This window comes from Cyrtonyx montezumae, unplaced genomic scaffold, assembly GCF_038088225.1.
Source record: "Cyrtonyx montezumae isolate F1298 unplaced genomic scaffold, pur_monq_1.0 scaffold_8, whole genome shotgun sequence".
In the NCBI taxonomy this organism is placed as follows: Eukaryota; Metazoa; Chordata; class Aves; order Galliformes; family Odontophoridae; genus Cyrtonyx; species Cyrtonyx montezumae.
Genome location: NW_027072089.1, coordinates 55,590,120 through 55,596,119, shown reverse-complemented (window position 1 = coordinate 55,596,119; position 6,000 = coordinate 55,590,120).

Sequence of the window (6,000 nt, the reverse complement as noted above, 5' to 3'; positions counted from 1 at the left end):
CTTTTCACTGGGTTCAGCTGGGCTTCTCCCTGTGCTGGACCTGAGCTGTGCAGACTGAAAAAAGAGAAAAGTCTTGCAAACACTTGGTAAAGGCTGAGCATCTGCTGCTGCACTGCTCGTGTGAAACTCAGCTCAGAGGAATAGTCAGTGTTCTAACCATGGTTTGCATTACCAGTAAAAAAATGGGCTAGTGTATGGATGAATGTAATTCATTCATGGGTTTATGGGCCCAAAGGTCAGGGAGTGAAGGACCCTGCAGTAGCTTTGATGGCTGCATTCTTCCATTCATATCTCTGAGTGTTGAAGCTGAAGTGTAAAACTCACAGAATTTCTTATTAACTACACATCTGAGAAAGCTGCTGAAGGCACTTTATGCGAGTCCAGATAAGCGGAAACTTTAGGTTCTATATGTCCACTTGTTTTTGATATAGCAGCAGAAGCACAGCAGGATTCTACGTGCATTTTGTGGCATTAGACAAACTAATGCCTTTTTTGGAGATTTTCCCACTTGGATCTTGAAAAACCACATTTTTCGAGAGCATGGTGGGAAACGATTAAATTAGAATGTTGCTTTCAGTCTCTTGCATGCAAATCTTACAGGATCTTTAAATCACAAGTGAACTTTGAAGAGAATCTTACCCTTTATATGGACTAAACACATTTGGTATTCAAGGAGAAAACGCTTGGCTAAAGACCAACAAATACTTCCTTTTAAAAAATGTTCTAGGGAGCAAGTGAAAAATGAGGTCATTCACGCAAATATCCCATTCACTGGCTTTTTTTTTTTTTATAACAAGATTATATCTACTACACCCGTCCTGCAGCAGAGCACTGTGGGCTCTGAGGAGAAAACTCTCAAGGGTGAAGCTCTGCTTCTAGTTGACCTCAGCTGGACCTCACAGCAGAGCCATCACAGTAGCTGGGGCCATTACAGTGGTTGAGGCTGCAAAGCAAGAGAGCATGGCCAGAGGGCTTCTCCCTTCATTCCACAGCTCCTTCATCCTTCTTTCCATCCCCATCTTCTCTTCTACAAAGGGCAAAATGTAAGGATTGGTTCAATTCTACCTCAAGGAGCCTTCCAGGAGCTAAACACCAAATAGTGTACCCACCTCACTTTAATTTTGTAAAATAAACAAGCAAAAGCTTGCTTCAGCTTTAGTGGCCACGCAGACAAACCAAATGGAGTTGCCAGTATGCTCTTCTATACGTCCTTCTCCTCGGCAGACACAAAACATTGGCTTAGACAGTACTAACAGCAGCATTCTGCAAACAATTTTGGCAGCCCTGTTACCTCGCTTATTTTGCAATGTATTATTTTTATTACACTAAATCACACTCAAGCAAATAGGATCTTGGATTCCTCCGTTGTTAGAGGGATTTGACGTGAAGTGTTCTGATGCGTTAGGGGGAAATGTCTGGGGTATCACATGGCAATATACTGTGGAGTAATAAAAGCATGGCTAGGGGTCCGGCTTGTGTTACAAGAGCACTGTTGTACTGGTGATGTGAAAAGCAGATCTGCCTACTTCATTGGACTTCATTAAGCATAACTCTTTTATGATATATACGAAGCTTCTAGGAGTGAAAAGGATGCTTGCACCATTAATGTTAATGGAGTCCTCTGCATTACAACCAGAACTCAGGAATCTTGTGCAGCAAAGGGAATCGAATGGATACTGGTGTACACAGTAACTGTTTTACGGGCATTGTGGCAGAGGAGCAAATGAAAGAGTAAAGAGAAGGAAAGGGCATTACTCCAGGAGAACAACATTCAGAATGAAGAAATATCTTCCAAATGCCTCATTCATCTCTATGGGAAGGGAGATAAGTAACCTGGAATCAAAGCGCTTCTTATTCCCAAACAAGAGCAGGGAACAGCTTTCAGAACAGGTTTGGTTCTTCTGCAAACAATTACGGTAGCAAAGGCACGGCAGTCAGCTTGCAAGGAGAGGATTGTGTGTGTGGGGGGGGGGAGGTTGTGCTGCACCAGGAGCCTTTTGTTGGCCCTCTCTGGCAGTGCTCCCTGCACACCGGTGTCCAGCAGGGTCCTGCCATGACATGGGAAAGCCAAACGGCGTTCACTATCCACTAAAACATTTGCTCTGATTCAAACAGAATTTCTGTACTCACTGGACAATTGTATATTGTAGTTTAACACTCAGCCTTTTCTGCGCTCGTTTGAAAACGTCGGGGAAAAGCAAAGGGGATTACGCTGTTGGAAACGGAGAAGCAAAAGTGCACGTTTGGATCCTGAGCATGCCACATATTACTAAAATATCTTCAAATCCTCGCCACAGAAGTTTCTAAAAACCGAGCAGCCTCTAAGTAAGGCCTTTGTTGACATGAGTGCCTCGCTTGTTACCAAATGCTCCGGGTTTATTAGCTTTGGAGTTTAACAGAGGAAAAAGGCAAATGCCTCCCAACGTCTGCAGCACGCTGGCTTCCATGGCTCACTGCTGCCTTTCTACCAAAGGGAAACGAGTTCAAACTCTTCTGCAATTTCTGTTAAATGCGAGGATAGTCCCGTGCTAATCATTATTTACTTATTTCTTTATTTATCGCTAATAATCTGGAGTGTTTGCTTCAGCCTCTTGCTCTCAGGGAAAAGAATTCGCCCGGTTCATTTGTGAAGCCAAATGTGGAAAAAGGAGTCGTGAGTTTCATGTGATTTATGGGTAAATTAGAAAAGTGGCCAATTTGGCATAAAATTGTACAGGCAAGAAAAATGGTCTATCAGCAATGAAAGAAATAGTGGAAAGGTTTTGGAAGAGTTCCCACTCTCAAAATAATTTTCCAAAGAATTGTATATCTTTATTGCAACTTATCCTGATGTAAACTACTGCATCTTCGGATGTAGGCATGGATCTTTTACTCCTTTTCAAGCTATGCTGTTTCAGAAATACAGGCTGCAACACACAGTTTAAAGAGCTCTGCAACGTCTGAACAACTCACTTTAATATCACACGATTTGACTTTAGGAGGTAGGCAATAGTACACCACAAACAGGTTAAAGCCACATGTTTCTGATCTGAAGGAGAACCAGAGCGTGGAAAAACAGTTTGGGAGCTTCTGAACCTGGAGTTTTTGTCTGCCTCGTTGAAACACTGAATGGCACCGGCAAACTTTTTCTCCAGCATATGAACAGACGTGTGTGGATGAACTTCTGTGCAGCGAGATAAAAAGCTGGGATTTAAACCAGAAAGGAACTCTATGTCTTTATTTACAGCTTTTTGTGTGATCGCAGCGAAGTAAACGTCTGATGGTGGTTATGTGTTACTGTTTCTTTTGCTGCTTGTCACTGCAGATCCACATCTTAGTGATTATGGCGTATTAAGTTACAGCCAACCAACTTACTTCCTCTTCAACATGTTACTTCTACTCTGTTGCTCACGATATTGATGGCTATTTTGACCTTTGCAGTTCTCTAATTACTGAAGCCTTAAAAGAGTGCATCAAGTAAAATATTCTCTTTCTGAAGTTGCTTTTTCCTTGTGCGCCTGAGGTGAAAAAACATATGAACTGGGATTATTCAAACACTTCGGGCACTGCACAGAATGGCTAGGGAAAATTTGTCAGCAAGAACAAGCAACGAGTTTGTCCCACTTTTACTACTGGGGGATGTTTTACCCAGCAGAGACAGTGCATCAACAAATTTGCCATGCTGCTCTACAAATTGTTTTGAGCATTTCCATTACTGAATGGTTGGGAAACTTTTTTTCTGTTTCTTTAATTCATGTTTGTGAAATCCCATCCGATAACGCTCTGCTTCATAGCTAGCAGCCAGTTTCTTTGGGTCTATTAAGCGGTTCGGTGTCCCAGAGGCCATGTATAGCTGCTGTGTCCCTTTGTCTGGTCCCGTCAGAGAAGCGCAGAGGCACGCCAGCGCTATCAGTTATGCTTGGAGGAGCATAAGAGGATCTGGGGGAGGGGATATGAGCTCCAAAACAGCCTGTTCCTGGGCTGGGAGGAGTGCAGCACGCTAACAGCCAGGTCCCGCCTGCCAGAAAATGGGGCACTACAGTTAGTGGATAGCATGAAAAAACCCAGGCCACCAAAATATGTGCTCCCAAAGATCCCTTAAAAATATCTGTGAAAGTGGCATCCTTGTTGAATTTGTCTTCCTCGAAATTAATTTGACGCCATGGCCTAGTTCTTTTTATTTCTGAACCTATTATGGGCCACATCTGTGGAATTCTGTATCAGCTATTTTGAAAGCAGCTGCTGCCGAGATTCTTTCAGTTAACTTGAAATTAGGAACAGGTTTGTGGGTTCCCTACCTGCTGTGAAGCCGTGATATAGTTTATGGAATTACATATGGGTGAGAAAATCTGACTGCCAGGGCTGAAAAAGTTGGTGCTATATGCAGCGTTCAGCAGGAACCCAAAATAACTGCACTCACCGGGGCTGTGCGCACTTCTGCTCTCCTCAGTGTCATTGTAACAGCAGTGTTGAATAACTTGATGTAAGGAAATGTGGTTTTGAGAGGATCAAAGCACAGAAATCAGAATCAGTCTATATCCTACCAACTGCGCTGATGGCAGGGGCAAATATGAAAGACATCAGAGTTTGAAATGTTGATTCTTCGAGAAGGTTCTCCAGATTGTTTCTGCCATTAGGAAAAGTTTGTTGTGAGCCATAAATAAGGCGATGGGGACAAACCCAGGCCATCTTTTATTGTTAAAGTAATTCCATTAACAGCAATGGGACAACTTGTACAATGAGTAAAAGAGGATGTGTCCTTGCACCCCATACCATTTGTCATCAGAAATGCCCAAGTCTTTTCTTGTGATGACGTGCTAATAACTCTTCAGATCCAGAAACAGGTGCAGTTCTTCCAATGGAAAACCGTTTTTCAGTCTGTTTGCTGAGTTAATGCGTGACTAAACCAGTGGGGCACAAGAGCTTGCCTTTATGGCATGCAGACACAGAGCACATCAGCGTGCATACCTGCGTTCCTGCAGGACCAACTTCACACCAGGGCATGGGGAAAACAGAGACACTTGGTTTTGACCAAGCAGACTTAGAAAGCAAAACCTCTGGTTTAGATTAGAAAATACATATATTGCTTTGTTGGTAGAACCAGGGAACTGTAGATGGGCTCAGCGTTCTTTTCCAGCCTTAGTGATTCAATGGTTCTGTGACAGCTGAAAGGTAAATATGAAAGGAGACACCAAGGACAGTGCTGGTCTGAGTCCTAAGGAGGTAGAACATAATCCTTAAGAGCCCCAAGAGCCCCAAGCCACCCTGGATTGGCATGACGTAGGTACATCCTCCACACTTCAGAGAGATCCGTGATAATAACAGCTATTCGTCAGCACAAAAAGCGAGCAATTGCAAGCAAGCACGCAGCAAAAGCTGAAGCTGAGGCTGGAGCTGACTCCTCCAGTTACACTTCACTGCAAGTAACTGTGCATGTGACACACACACACACACACACACACACACACACACACACACACACACACGTGTAAAATGTAATCTAAACTTGGTTTGTTTGCCTGCCTTGAAGTATTTATACATGCTTTCAATTTTGCTTTTAGAGACACGGCCTTTTTTCTTTTCCCCCTGCTCTTCTATCATGGTGTTTCCCAGGAACCTTCCTTATCTCAGCCTCCACCGCTCACTCCTCAGGCTAAGTTATGCAGACAAGTCATTGCACAGATTTTCATCAAAATGCCATTTTCTTTAACTTGAGCAAGCCCAAGTCCCAAACGACGAACAAATAATTTATTGGACTATTGCAAAAGTAAATAAATGCTTTCCTGCTCCACGTATTTCATTAGCCAGAATTATTATACATAGGAGTCTATAAATAGCAAAACACGGATTGAGCCATTAATATCGCTGACATTTTCCTGCAAAATACTGTAATTTAAGGGATTTCAAACAGGAGGACATCTCCTGGAAGATTTCTGGCAAAGATAAAGTGTGTAAACAGTGTCTGCAAAGAGATTCATCAGCTGAGGTGCGTGTGCTTTAGGAACGGGTTGGAAATGAGGA